Raw genomic sequence first — 16,473 nt, forward strand, 5'->3', positions numbered from 1 at the left:
TACGTGTGTTTCCATAGTCCGAACAGAACATTTTCTGTGGACCTTGAAAGATCAGTCAAAATGCTTAAATCGGCTGGCACTGACGGCATTCTCTTTTCTGAAAATGCTTGGCAGTCAAAGAGTTAAAAAATGAGGCTCCAAACGATTACTAGATTATTAAAATAACAAATAATAAAATAGCTCTAAACTAATTTCTATATTTTTTGTTTATTTGAAAACTATTGACAAAACAATAAAGATTCAAATCAATTATTTTTCAATCAAGTTTTTATAAACTCAGAAAATCTATGCATGAATAAAAATTTACAGAACAGTCTGAGAAATGAGATTTACTGTTTTGTTTTTATCACAGTAGTAAGGAAACGCCTTAGAACAGGAATATTTTAAAGTGTTTTTCATGCTTGATAGTTGGCAGGCACTCCAGGGACCCAACTATTTGGATCCAAACATTAGAAAGTCAATTTTCCTTTTTTCCACTTGCTTCCCTTCTCTTGGGTCCACTTGCTTGCCTTTTGCTTTCGCTCCACCACAACGACACTCCTGTTTGCACACAAAGCTGGAATGCTTGCGAGCGCACTCATCCATGAACAAGCGACTCTTGCGCCCACTCAGCTGTCCGCCCACCAATCCCCGCCTCCGCACGTGTGCTTGTTTGACCAGAGCAGGCATGCATGTGTGGCAATGTGAGTGTGTAAAAATGGATGTTGGCGCTTCCTGTTAGAAAGAGAGGTTAATTGTCAACATGCATTTTATTTTCCGCACTCGTATATCTACTTTCTGCAGCTGTATGGGGTATGACAGTATACTTTCCGGGTAGAAGCCATGTCAGAAGTGTAGAAATACTTTAAGGTAAACAAACCATTGTGCGCACTGCTAATTATGCTCTGCAAAATGGATGGTCAACCAATCAGCGCTGGTTGTCTTGACTGCTTGATACAATATGGCTAAGCAACCATATTAACTCATTTGCGCCCAAAAACATATAAAAACGTTCTATTTTAAATTTTGCCATGATCCAAAAAACATATTTTATACGTTGTTTTAAATATTTTTTTATGCTTGAGCATACAGAAGGCTTTGATGCAACCTCTGACCTGAAGAGATGGCTTAAAGGTCTCATATTATTCAACTTTTCAACATATTAAAATAGTTCTCAAATGTGTAAAAGACATGTCTGTGTAATGCATTCGTCAAAATTGACTTTGGATCTAATATTTTTGCTGTCCCTAAATCAGCCAAAAAACACTCTGTTCAAAACAGCCTGTTTTAGGGGTGTGTCGCTTGTATGTAAATAGCTGCACCAGGCCACGTATAGGCCACACCCTTCTCTCTCGAAGGGGCAGTGATTTGGGTCATGGTAGCCATGTGCTAATGTTGTGAATGGAAACGAGTGGTCATGCGAGCAGAAGAAAAGAAAAATACAGTCATGTCTTTTACACATTTAAGAACTATTTTAATATGTGGAAAAGTGGCATAACGTTTTACCATAAGAAAAAGTAGTAGTTACTACAGAGACTATGTTGTAGCGTTAGTTTGTGATTGTTTTGCCGTAACCGTCAAATCTCACGCGAACGTTATTTTGCCGTGAATGTCTCCGATTTGCCGTGAATGCTTCTAGACATTTACAAGCTGTTATGGATAACACAAATGTGCACATATAGGCTATTGCGCGGTCGCAACGTGCAAGCCGTCTCGTCGAGACCACTTAGCGGCCGGTTAGCATCACAAAGTCATGTCAACTAGGTGGCGAGTTGCCAGTGACGGCAAATTAACGGATTGTATCTTGACAAAACAATACGCAACCGCTTCATATTATCCAACCACCGTCTGCTTTATCATATCTGACCTCTTGTAACCAAACAACCTCCACACGACAAATGTAGCTCCCACTTTAGACACTAAAAATACACCAGTAATATGCTAGAGAGTGCACAACTCTTATTAGAAAGGATAGGAAGGAAGGCTAAATCAAAAACTTGCATCTTTCCCGTTTGCAGTCGTGTCACACTGTTGGGACCGATCCATTATGTTTTAAATTTAAAGTTTAAGCTCTGAACAGGCTTTCACTAACAAAACAGTCCTTTGAGAAATGATGTCGGTATATGTCCTTCAAAAATTCAATGAATCCACTGACTTCTGAAAGACTTGGGTTGTTTCCCCTCTCCACGGAGCATTTGCGAGCACGGGAAGAAAAAGAAGCAGCCAGCTTCTAATTTCAGTGGGCGTGACAAACCTTTACCAGAGGTGGTGCCACTAACCCAATGGGGGCGGGGTCGAGTGCACTTCCGTGTCTTTTTGACGTCACTAAATCACGGAAGTTTAATCTGCCCGTTTGAAGCACACATTTTAGAAAGGAGGAGAAAGCTAAAGAAGTCGCGGATGGACTTTTTTCATACCTGGTTGGATTGTAGACATGCCGGGGATGCATATGATTGATAGAAACCCCTACTAAAGTGCATTTTCATACTATGGGACCTTTAAAGAAATGGTAGTTATTACAAAAAACGGCCAACAGGTGGAAGAAGAGTATAAGAGATCAACCAGGGCCATGTTGCAAAAAACTCTTTTCCCCAGTGTTTTAAACAGGTTTGAGAATAATGATGAAATTTAGCTATATTCTAATGCTAATTGCTGCAAAACGGAAACAGATAAAAATTTACTTTTTTTCTGATGAAAGAAGAGACTCTAATCTTTCTTTTGGTAGGTTCCATGTTTTTATAGCAATATAACACAATATTCTGTGGGCCTTGCAAAATCAGTCAAAATCCAGTAAAACAGCCGGGAGCGAAGGGGCTTGCTTCAGTGAAAATAGCTGGGAGTGAATGAGTTAAAGACACTAGTAATATTACTTGAGCATAACATCAAGTGCAGGGCTGGACTGTCAAAAAACAAACTAAAAAATCTGCCCTGGCATTTTGACTTAAGTCCCACGGCCCAGCCCAACTGCTGCCTAACATGTAGTTCTGCCACTGATGTTTGTTGATGTTTCAGTTTGCTATCTCTATTCGAACTTGATTAACGGACTGGTCCCTCTAAATTGTGGCCAGTCTTTAGAGGTAAAATGTAGGAAAATAATAATTAAAAAGCATTGCATCGGACCCAAAAGAGGCCGGCCCACCGGGCGTCTGCCCTATATGCTAGATGGCCAGTCCAGCATCAAGTGCCACAAACGTAGACTGCGGTATGTTTTAAAAGACTACTTTCTATATAGCGCTTTAACTACACTATATGGTGCCCAGAGCGCGTTACAAATGACAATGGCTGACACTCACACACCAATGGTCGACCTGGCGGGTTCACAGGGAGAAAATTGGGGTTCAGTGTCTTGCTCAAGGACAGTGGCATGGTCACCAGGGGTGAGGATTGAGCATGGGGACAACCACTCTACCACTGAGCCACGGTGCCCTGTTAATGTTATTTAAATTTACGTTTTAATATGAGGTGGCGAAATTGTCTGTTTTATTGTCAAAACAAAGTCTTAAAAAAGCTTTCATCAAATGATTTATGAGGTACAGTATAAGTCCATGCGGCGGTTTGTTCCAAATTGATTTTCAATCTCACTATCAGGCTCCCCTTAAAGATCAATGAATAACAGCACATTAAATATGGCTCATTAAACTATTTATTGCTTTGACTATAAAGAGCAGAAAGCTTGTTTTTACACAGTGTTAAAATGTCATTTAAAACTTTGCATTTACATTCATGTTTTCATATGGTGGCAGTTTGACTCTAGAAAATATTGTCTGTATTTCCCTCTAAGTTGAAAGATTTATTTGAAAACTAAATAGCTCTCACAAGAAAAAAGTTTAATGGCAAACAGCATCTTTTGGGTAAAATATTGCAAAACAAGAGTCAAATCAAAGAGATGCTTTAATGTGATACATGAGTTTACCGGCCATGACAGCTCTTGGATCGCATTAGCATTGATGCTAAGACCGTTACGTAAACAAGGCTTTCATAAAATGAGCTGATAAATGTGATGCAGATTGATACGAGCAAACAAAACAAATATGATAATCGGACAAGAATGCAGCCGCGTGGTTAGCAAGCGGTCCAGGACTTCCAGAAGAAGATTCTGCATCCCGGTCTGCGAACTTCACGACTCGCTTTCCTCTCCAGTCCTCCTTCCGTCTCGTTCCCCTCCACCTGCATCGTCTCGCCAGGTTTTTCCGGCACTATTTCGTTTTCCCGCTTGAAGAGTTTGTACAACAACTGCATCGCGTTCTGTTTGTCTGTCAGCTCCTGCAAAAAAAAGTGAATGGAAATTGCAAATGTCTATCAGTTCTTTTTAAAAAAATTTTTTATAAAAGCAAAAATAGACATACTACTAAAATAAAGTTTGAGCAATTAAAACTGTATTTTACTTAAAAGTTAAATACAGCTGAAATACACTTAATAGATATAAAATACTGTACTGGATTAAAAAAAAGTTTTAAACATTATACTGTACACACAGTTTGAACATTTAATTAAATGATTCTTTCATGTGCCACGAGGGGGAACCTGCGTACCACTAGTGGTACTGGAACCACACATTGGGAATTACTTTTACTAATTTTATACAACATAGTACGAATATCTTAATTACCATTTTGCCCAAAAAAAATAAATTAAAAAATACATTGTATGTATAATTTGACAATTTTCTTTATTTAAGAAAATTTAAAAAAAAAACTGAATAATTAGATTTGTGCATACAGTACATAAAACATGACACAATTCACACATCTGCGGTTTATCTTATGGAAGTCATACGTTTACACCTTTTGGAAAAATATAAAATATATTTGTATTTGGACATCGCCTGTGGGGCATAACTGAAATATTCAAATATCGCAAATACAATTCTAATACCCTTATCGTCTTGTAATTACTGTGAATGAATCCAAAGTTATTGTAATTAAGTAAAAAAAGAAGAAGTAATAATTGGATTAAAATGAATTATTTCATTGACAATTTTTTTTATTTTTTATTGTGAACAGATGTTAACATGTTGTTTAACATTAATCATTTTGATTGTAAATGAAAACCACCAGACAATCTGTGGTAAGGGTGACTATAATGCAAATCCTGCAATATCTAAGCTGCAATTTCACAGATGAACGACTGAGGAGATCAGAGTGACAAAATCTGACAGGTGACTCTGACAGCCCGTCAGATTTCGGGGGGAAAAGATTCGAGATAATGGATCCGTATTTATATTTGAGATGACACTATGCAGTCAGGATGTCCTTATATGGGCCTGCTGAATTTTTAGGAATTTTGCCCACTGCAAAAACATTCATGCTAAGTTCATTAAGGACTTCATTAAGGTCCATTAGTGTGAATGTCCAGTCCAGTCCAGAGCCGGTCATCGTAACTGAGCAAGTATTCCTCTATCTCTGTCCAAACAGAGATAGAGTGGAATTGAAGCCATCTTACCTGTTTGTCGTGAATTTGTGTGAGCCATGGTAAGTCTTCACCAAGTCGCAGGTCTTCCAATTTGCTTCCTGGCTTCCCCACTGCAAGCACGATCAAACAAAAAAGTGCCCCAATGCAAAAGTAGTGCACCATTTTACCTTGTCCTGTAGTTTCTGGATAAGTCCAGCACCTTGCCTGACTTTAAAGTGGCTCAAGAAGGCGGAGGTAATTTGCATATGATGATGTCGGGAGGTGTAGATCCATATAAGGGCATCCTCATTAACTCACAACGTTTGCTGTAAAAGCAACTCATGTATGATACGGATAAAAGCAACACAGCGTCGATGCGAGTAAACAATGGTGACAAGAAACTTGCAGGTGCCATAAAGTGTGACACGCACACAAATACACAACACTGCGTGACGCTCAGAGGTCGTAAAGGTCGTGTGATCATTTGTTCCATGCGGTAAGTTTTTAGTGTCGACCCCTAATGAGATTTCTGCTCTGCTTAACTTAACTGGGTTGAAATGAAGACAGACTCGTCACTGTTTTCAATGTTTATGGTGACACACTAATGCAACTCCATCACCTCATGGTAATTTATTTGCATAGCAGTGTTTCTCTTACTGTATTAAGCCAAGGCACATATTGTAAATTAGAAAAATCATAGGGCACAATGCCGAACAATATTGTCACTATATGTATTAAAATATTAAAATAATAGCATTTTGTGGTAGTATTTAATTGGCCATTCACCCACGACCATACTTTGAGTACCCCTTAATTAATAAAAATAAATAAAAAATACATTCTAGGGACTGGCAAAAATGCACGTATATTTGATGCTCACTGAAATATCTCGATTTTTTTTTTTATTAAAGAAAATCAAAAAAATATATATTAAAGAAAAACCTGTTAAAAACCTCCAATGTACATTTTCCATGTAAAATGGGAGTTTGCTCCCCCACTTCCAACAAAAAGTGTTGGAAGTGAGTGTACGGGGGTCTAATGTAGCACATGAAACATGCTTATAATTCACTGCTAAAAATAAATGAATAGTTTTTCAGCACTGGAATCACTTACGTGCTGATTTTTTTCCCCCAAAATTGTGGGGGGAGTGGGGGAGCAAACTCCTATTTTTAATGGAAATGTATATTGGAGGTTTGACAGATTTTGTTTTTTTATATATATATATTTTTGGCTTAAAAAAAAAAAAAAAAGGGCTTCAATTATACATGGATTTTTGCTGTTTGTGGGCCGGCCCGATCCCTATCTCCAGCAAATAGTGCAGGCCGATTATATAGTTTCAAATTGTAATATCACTATTCACCATTAGATGGCAGACATGACTTAGATGCTCTTGAACCGGGTGTTATACTACCCCAAGAAAGATAAGGGGCATAGAAAACGAATGGATGGTGAACATATCTAGAGTGGATTCAAAAAGTCTACACACCCCTGATCAAATGCCAGAATTTTATATATATATATAAATCTCAAGATAAATAATTTTAAAACTTTTTTCAAACAACCTCATTACGGCTGTGTTCGGAATAACCAAATACAATCATGATAAATGGGAGTCAGTACACACCTGCCACCATTTAAAGTGCCTCTGATTAACCGCGAGTAAAATGTTCTAGTAGGCTTTTCTTGTCATGTTTTGCTCTGTAGCAGAAGCCTGACAGTTTTTTGCTAGCACTGACTGCTATTTGTGACATTCCAATTAATAATTCCTTCAAAATTGACTAAAGCCCCAGTTCCAGCTACAGTAAGACCTGAAGCATGATGCATTTAAGTATGACGCAATCAGAGATTACAAAGAACAACATAGCTAGACTTGTAATCTCGCTAAAAAGCATCAGGTAATTATCTCTGACCCCTCTCCTGCGCGGAGAAATGAGGAGAGGTTGATCAGATTAACAGCTAGCTGGCTAGCTTTTATAGTAAGCAGAGTTTGTAGTTCGTCGATAATTGAACCTCCTTCTGGTGAAGACCTGACCTGCTGAGGTTGAACGACCTTCACCCTCAGTTGGAAGGTGCCATCACTCTTTTTAGAAATATAGATTGCCGATGAGCCTTGCCGGGTTACAAGTGATTAGCAAGCTAGTAAGAACGGGTGTGGAGTCTGCAAGGCTAGAGATAACTAGCGCTATGCTAGATTCTTACAACACACGTAGCTTTTTATGTAGAACAGAACGTTGTACTTTGAATAACGTGCAAATTCCTACAGTATTATCATCCTGCCGTGCCTACAGTCACCTGAAATACAATACGGGAGCAATGCGATCTTATTAATATTACAATTTGGGATCCTGTGAGGGCGATAGCCAACTTTATTGAAAATTAGTCTCATTGTTATTAGATCACTCTTATGTAATGCCTGACCTTACCATAGACCACAATATGATTGGAATCGGAAACGCTTACGATGGCGTTTCAGACAACAATTGATACTTTCGGTTCTGCGCTTAAAATAGATGAAGTGACCCACAATAATGGAAATACTTCCGATTTGGTACGAAGGTCTTGTCTTGTTGCTACCATCCTGACCATAAACAAAGCTGCCGCAATATTAGTTCTTCAACTACAACTGAACTACAACCTTTGGCAATTGCTTCCTTTTCTTCTCACATTGGACTGATTGATAATCTCACAAACGACTGTAAATTGTTCTGTATAATGGCCTTGACCCCGTAGCATCATTAAGACTTAAAACTAGTTCTAAGAGACTTACTTTTACTTTTACTTTTACTGAATCCCAAACACTTGCTTGAGCGCAAATGGCCTGTGATTGAACTCAAGGTCTTCTGTCATACATGTACAATTTAGAAGCTCACGTTTGAGCTAAAACTAATTATTTCTACAGAATAATTGGTCTTTAGTCTTAGAGTGGAGGCAAGCACAGAAAGCATGTACATCATGTGGAACAAACTGTCCTTGAGAGGTGTCAACCTTTCAACAAATGCTAAGCTAACACGATTAGAAAGGTGTAGCATGCTCATCCGGCTACCTAAACAATTAGTAAACGCAATGTGGTGAGTAGAGTAATCCTGTTATGAAGGCCACATACTTGGGAGCTGACAAGCGTTCGCGCTTAGCCGTGTTGGGTTGGACTTTAATTCCAGGTGGCATCCGTCCGCAGAGCCACTTCTTCCTCATGTCACAGTGCAGTTTTATGTTGCAGTGAAGACTGCTGGGAAGTCCCATGAGCTCGAGCCACCCATCCATTTTCGAAACTGCTTATCCTGTTTACGGTGATGGGGAGCTTGAGCATATCCCAACTGACTGCAGGCCAAAAGGAGACTACAACCTGCAGTGGTTGCCAGTCAATCACAGGGAAGATTTAGTGACAGGGTCTCATTCCCTTTGTCACTAAGTAGGAACTGAACTCATGATGCCTGCATGGAATTCAGGTGAGTGATTCTATTGGTTACAGGCGTGCTCATGAGTAGAAATGCTGCCCTGCGGTTAGCTTTAATTAGTTTTCGGAGCAGGTTTGTTTGTTTTTATTAGTTTTAGTTACTCTCTCTCTCTCTCTCTCTCTCTCTCTCTCTCTCTCTCTCTCTCTCTCTCTCTCTCTCTCTCTCTCTCTCTCAAATGCATCATTTTAGGTTTCATTTGTTTTAGACAGCATTATTTTGTTGTGTATTTCTTGTGTGCAACTGTAAAAAAAATCTTTATAGTTAATTTTAAGTTTTTTTTGTTTTTGTTTTCAGAGTGGGATCCCCCCCCCCCCCCATTTTTATTAGTTTTAGTTTTTGCAAAAAGGTTTAATTTCAGTTTAAATTTTTATAGTTTTAGTATTTTTTTATTTTTATTATTTGTTTGTGTATTTGTTGCATTATTATTATTAATAATAGTAATAATTTGTGTATTTCTTGTGTGCAACATAAAAAATGGTTTGGGAATTTCATTAAAGTGTTTTTTTTTTATTTAGTTTTCATTAGTTTTCAGAGCGTTTTTTCCTTCATTTTATTAGTTTTTGTTTTTGTGAAAATGCTTCATTTCAGTTGAAATGTTATTCATTTTTGTTTTTTAATTTATAATTTTTGTTTTTATTGTGTGCAGCATTAAAAAAAAAATCCCGGTAAGTGTTGTGTAGTGAAAATTCAACAAAAATATTAATTAAAAAACAACCATCCACAAATCAGATACAGGTGTTGTATTAAAGTCTACAGACTTTGAACCACAGTAAGTGCAGGAACGATGTCATCTGGTGGCACTTTTTTTTTTTTTTATCAGGTGTTGCTGCTAGATGACATCACTTCTACGAATAGGGAAATGAAAAAAATTCAAATCAACCCCAAATATTTATGTATTAAATTAACTGCCAAAGACGAAAACCGAGGATGTTGTAAATGTAAAATATAGTTTCAGTTAGTTTTCATTTTTAAAAAGGATTTTTATTTTATTTTATTAACATTTCCCCCCCTCAATTTTAGTTATTTCGTTTTTTCAAGGATGGAAATACCAACAGATGAGCCACAAACTATACGTATCAGCGGTGAAAGGGAATTTTGGAAGTTGTTGATGATAATGATTAAAATGATTATCTTGAGATCTGAAAAAAAAGAATGTCTGCTTTTATGTTTAGAAAGCATAGGACGAAAAGTGAAGTGTTATATTAAAAAAACAATATAATCAATTATCATTACCACAGTTAGGTTTGGTTTGGCTTGAAATGAGACCTATTGTGTGTTTTCCCCACAATTCAACTGACATTTCAAACGGCAAATGTAGCATTGATAAAAAAAAAAAGCTCTCTGTAATCAAGAGGTTTTGCTCTCCTCTTCAGCAGTGTTATGTGAAAACTTGACATAACATCTGATATTTTTGTTATTTTTGACTGCCACCCATCGATTGCATGGGATCCACGTGTGCCAAAAGGCAACGGTATTTTGGGCATGCTATTTGTTTCAGTGTAAACTATGGAGGGAGATTCCATCGATTGATCCCGGTGACATATATGGATGAGTCGGCTTGAATAACTGCTCCCGAGGGGGGGCATTGCTCTTTAGATAGTTTTCTGGGTGAATAGAGCAGAAAGGCACAGTGATGAACAACAACACTCAATGTGTGTCCAGGTATTAGCTTCCTTCTGTATTTTACGCGAATGGAAAAGTGTGATCATTTTACACTATTTGCATATGTTACCTCACATCCTCCAAGCAGCCCATTTGGAAAAAATGGCTTCAATTGAAACATGCACAATTTACCATCATTACAAAAAGAGCTTTTAAAGTGACAGCATAGATGACTCAAAGTTCAGATGCGAACAACGCACGAATTCCCAATCAAGAGCATGTCATTCACTTTTATAGCGCTTGCAACGAATGAGTCATCATTTCCACAGCGACAACACAATTCTCGATGCTGTCATGTGTTATTTATTGAGACTGCGCCGTTCATTCACTGAGTGTAGAACCGGTGTACATTTGAGGCTGTATTACTATTAAGAGCATGATTATTTTGGTGAAAACTTTATGAAATTAATTACAAAATCTGATATCACTGTAAATAATATATAGTATCTTGACTTTAACACAACTGGCCAGGGTAGGAATCATTAAGTTTGTATATTATACACTGATGTCACTTGTGCTCCCATTCTTCATGAACTTTTTCATGAACTCCAAGACACAAGACATTTTCTTGGTAAGCACTTATCCATTGCCAAGGTAATGTATCCACCTCACAGGTGTATTATAATGTACATAAAAAATGAGAGCAAAAATAAATGTTGCCTTTATAGTTTAGTTAATAAACACTTAGATCTAAAATCATTCATTGTGTTAAACTCAAGATATATTAATTTCAATAATATAATATTGGCTAATTTCGTAATGTGTTTTGACCCCCTAAAAAGTCATACTTATTTCAATGCAGACATATACAATGTTTTAAATTGACAGTTGATTCAATGCTAGCATGAACTAAGATCCTTTAAAGGTATACTTGACTCCATCCATCCATCATCTACCGCTTATCCGAGGTCGGGAAGCGACGGGCTCCCAAGGCATTCCCAGGCCAGACGAGAGACTATAGTCTCTCCAACGTGTCCTGGGTCGTCCTCGGGGCCTCTTGCAGGTGGGACATGCCTAGAACACCTCTCCAGGAAGGTGTCCAGGAGGTATCCGAACCAGATGCTCGAGCCACCTCATCGGTTCCTCTCAACGCGGAGGAATAGCGTCCCTCCCGGATGACCGAGCTTCTCACCCTATCTCTAATCCGACCGGTAAATCGAGAGCTTTGCCTTTCGGCTCAGCTCCTTCTTCACCACGACGGACCGAGACAGCGTCCGCATCACTGCAGACGCTGCATCGATCCGCCTGTCGATCTCCCTCTCCAACCTACCCTCACTCGTGAACAAGACCCCAAGATACTTGAACTCCACTTGCGGCAGGATCTCCTCCCCGACCCGGAGAGAGTACGCCACCCTTTTTCCAACTGAGGGCCATGGTCTCGGATTTGGAGGTGCTGATTTTCATCCCAACTGCTTAACACTCGGCTGCAAACCGCTCCAGTGAGAGTTGGAGATCACGGCTTGATGAAGCCAACAGCACCACACCATCTGCAAAAAGCAGAGATGCTATACTGAGGCTACCAAACTGGACCCCCTGAACGCTTCGGCTGCGCCTAGAAATTCTGTCTATAAAAGCTATCAACAGAATCGGTGGCAAACGACAGCCTTGGCGTAGTCCAACCCTCACTGGGAACAAATCCGACTTACTGCCGGCAATGCGGACTGAACTCTGACATCGATCATTGCAGTCAAACGCCAAATCCACAAAACACATGTAGACCGGTCAGGCGAACTCCCATGCACCCTCGAGTACCCTGCCGAGGGTGTAGAGCTGGTCCACTGTTCCACGGCCGGGACGAAATCCACACTGCTCCTCCTGAATCCGAGACGAGACTTCCCGATGGACCCTCCTCTCCAGCATCCCTGAATAGACCTTACCAGAGAGGCTGAGGATTGTGAACCCACTATAGTTGGAACACACCCACCGGTCCCCCTTCTTTAAAAGTGGGACCGCCACCCCGGTCTGCCAATCCAGGGGCACTGTCCCCGACAATCCACGCAATGTTATAGAGGCGTGTCAACAACGACAGGCCCACAACATCCAGAGCCTTTAGGAACTCCGGGCGGATCTCATCCACCCCTGGGGCCTTGCCACCGAGGAGCTTTCCAACCACCTCAGTGACTTTCGACCCCAGAGATAGGGGAGCCCACCTCAGAGTCCCAAGACCCTGCCTCCTCAAAGGAAGACGTGTCGGTGGAATTGAGGAGGCCTTCGAAGTATTCTCCCCACCGATTTACGACGTCCGGAGTCGAGGTCAGCAGCACCCCATCTCCACTATACACAGTGTTAATGGCGGACCAGAATTTCTTTCGAAGCTGTCCGGAAGTTGTTTTCCATGGCCTCACCGAACTCAACTGTCGGGAGTTTTTGCCTCAGCGACCGAAGCTGCATTCTGCTTGGCCAGCCGGTACATGTCAGCTGCCTCCGGAGTCCCACAGGCCCGATAGGATTCCTTCTTCAGCTTGACGGCATCCCTTACCGCTATACTCATTTAGCCATATTCAGCAGTAACATTTTTATATTTTGTCTCGAATTATTGTGATAACTTCTTTATTTTTCATGTACACATAATACCTTTAAAAACACTTTTTGCCACTCGCGGTCGATTAAAAATGACATGTCAGGTACTCAAGAAACAAGTACTAACAACCAATCACAGCTCACCTGTATACTGTGTTGGCTCATGTGATCTTAATAAACTGAGCCATGATTTGTCGTTCAGTTGACAGCAAGTGTGTTCTTAAAGGCAAAATGTGTTTTTAAAGATATTGTACATGAAAAAATAATGACATTATGTACCACATCAATTATAGACAAAATATGATCTTCTTAATGGCTGAAAATGGTTAAATGAGTCAAGTATCCCTTTAATAATGGTGCAAAAGCTTGACCAACAGACCAATTTCAAAATGTGCAAAATTTGAAGTAATTAATTTATTATTATTATTATTATTATTATTATTATTTTATTTTAAAACTTTTTAAAATTAATTTATTTTTATTTTTGTTTCATATCTCATACAACGTTTTAGTATTTTGGAACTTTCCAACCAAAACATACCCTTAAAATAAATTACTTTAACTGGATATGATTTTTTTTTTTTTTTTGCATTAACTGCATATGATTCAGCACTAGATTTCTTTATACATATACAAATACACATACATATGTTTATACATTTAAACAATAGTATGCATATATTTGTGTATATAAAAGAATAGTGTTAAATTAATACTGTACCTCAATGACAGTAACAATCATAAGTAAGAGCTAATATCATAAGTATATTTGATGCAGCTTTTGTATTAGAGCTTTTAAGGCATCGCTAATGTTACGTCCAATGAGCAAACCTGTACTGCAGTGACTGCATTTACGACTGAGAAATACATCACAATGCAGTAATTAAACGCACATGGCACGCTACAACCTATGTAAGATATATCGACTACACATTTCATTAATTTTAACGGGCATTAGTATTATCATCCGGACTTAAATAGCTGCCATTAAAATGAAATTCCGCTTGGTAAATGCTGAGGTGTGTTTTATTCAAAGGAGCGTGAAGTAAGGCTTGTAACAGGAAAGTACCACATCATCATATAGCACACATTGATCAAAGTGTGTCATAGCCTGTTCTCAGGAGAATCTACTCAGACTTCGCAGCCCCCCAAAAATGCATAGATTGACCTGTTTTTATATTCCAATAAAGGTTATTAACTCTTTGACTGCCATAAACGTTATAAAACGTTTAGCATAAACCTAGGGAAGGGCGCCGAGGACGTTAAAAGACGTCCCCTATGTTTTTTTTTTTTTTTTTCAAAAACGGGTGCAGGAAAGCCTTGGGCAGCTGTGCTGAAAGTATCAGGCAGATATGATTAGTCAAAGACTCGTTTTGGCCCCTAGAGGGCAGCGATGACTCTCTTTGCACAAGGTTGGATGGGCCGCCCACCGTGGGCGTCAGTAGAAGACGTGAGGCGGAGCTAGAGTGTTGAGGAGACAATGGCTGATCCAAGCCACAATGGCTAGACCAAGCAACCGGTTACAAGCAGCTCACGCTTGAGCATTTTTTTCAAAGACGGAAAGCATCAATCAATACTAAAAAGCGCATTGATGTCAACGATGATGATGACAACGAGCTCTACGCCAAAGTTGGAAGCTTTGGCCTGTTACTATCACGTAGTAAGCCTCACCGGCTACGCGCGGCTAGCGCTGCTAAGGCCGGAAAACGCGCACAATAGCCGGCCGGGTACTTCTGCACAAGCGGACATTCGATCGGGCGATGGAGAGTTGGCATCGACCAATGCAGATTGATGATGATGATGATGATGACTGCGAGTTTGACGCCAAAGTTGGAAGCCTGGACGTGTTTACGATCACGTAGTAAGCCTCACCGGCTAGCGCTGCTAACGCCGGAAAACGCGGAGCTGCACAAGCGGACATTCGATCGGACAATGAAGAGTACCCCGAGTCCAATGCATATTCATCGGAGGAGCGGGTACAGTCTGATCACGGAGAAGACACTGTTTCTGGACTACGATGCCACCATGAATGGAGTGGATAAAATGGATCAGAACATCTCCTACCAACCCGGTATAGCAACTGAAGGACACGGGGAAGCGAGACGTAACACCACCGTAACGTAACCGTAGCATGATCCTGATATTAGACTTGATGACACACTGCAGTATATACTTGCTATTCCCCGGAAAAAAACGGCCTGCAAGAAAGTGGCACACGCGAAGAGGCAATCTGTTGTGCAAATGCTGTTACGTCTCTTTGCACGCAGGAGAGTGTTACAAAAAGAAAAACTGTCGTTGAAACATCCACATATTTGTAAATAGCACCACAGTTGCACACATTTGTAAATAGTTTGCCAAATTGTTGTCAAATTGTTACACTGTTGAATGTAAATAAACGTATTTTGCTATCAAAAAACACTTTTTCATTCTTGGTGGTAGTGTTTTATAGAAGTAAAGCACTATTTAGGTGTTTGTGGCATCATTCATGGACAAAAAGAAGTGTCAAATTCACTAGAATGCATGAAATAATATCGTTTCACTAAAAGCTTGATTTCTCCGTATTTTGGTCCAACACAGGCGAAATTGGGTCAAACTAACCATTTTCTATTGTTGATTACTAAAGAACGGAATAAGGTAGAAACAAACTCTTTTTTTCTGATGAAAGATGAAAGTCCAATCTTTCATTTGGTAGTAGTCCAAACAGAACATTTTCTGTGGACCTTGAAAATCAGTCAAAATGCTTAAATCGGCTGGCACTGGCGGCATCCCTTTTCTGAAAACGTCTGGCAGTCAAAGAGTTAACATTTTTGCTGCGGAATACAGAAATTACAGGGAAGTATCTTCCTTGTAAACTTAACTTTTAATTTAATACAACCACAAAAGACATTCAAATATGTGAAGTTGCAAATATAATGAAAAAAAAATAGGGGTGTTTAAATTAGTGCGTTGATTTTGAGTTCATTTAAAGTTCCTTTAACGCAACACATTTTTTTAATGCGCGATTAATGACCGCCCCTTACTTTGAAAGCCTGTACTGGCGGAATTCCAGTCACAAAGCAGCAGATACGTCCACTTCAAAATTTAGCAGTAATAAATTTAATAATAATGCTTATATTCGTGGAGACTGGGGTCAAGTTGAATTTTACAATTTAAAAAGTGCAAAATTTTACAAGCTCTTAATATGAAAAGAAAAATGCACTGAGCTGTCACCGTCTTACAAATGCATTTATGCCATCCAGTGGAAGAAAAAATCAACGCAAATCAATATCACACTCGTTTTTTACAGTACAGTACTTTTTTAAATTTTTTTTAATCAATTTTATTATGAAATTACTGTATCAATGACGATGCAGCCATATTTTAATTTGTTTAACATTTTCTTCCACTTTTATGTAACAAAGAGTATGAAAACTTGGAAAACAAATATTTTATTGACAATTTTATTGTACATTTAAAACATATAAAA

The sequence above is a fragment of the Leptonotus elevatus genome, chromosome 1 (genome assembly GCF_054856555.1).
Source record: "Leptonotus elevatus isolate MCC_2025b chromosome 1, RoL_Lele_1.0, whole genome shotgun sequence".
Taxonomy (NCBI): Eukaryota; Metazoa; Chordata; class Actinopteri; order Syngnathiformes; family Syngnathidae; genus Leptonotus; species Leptonotus elevatus.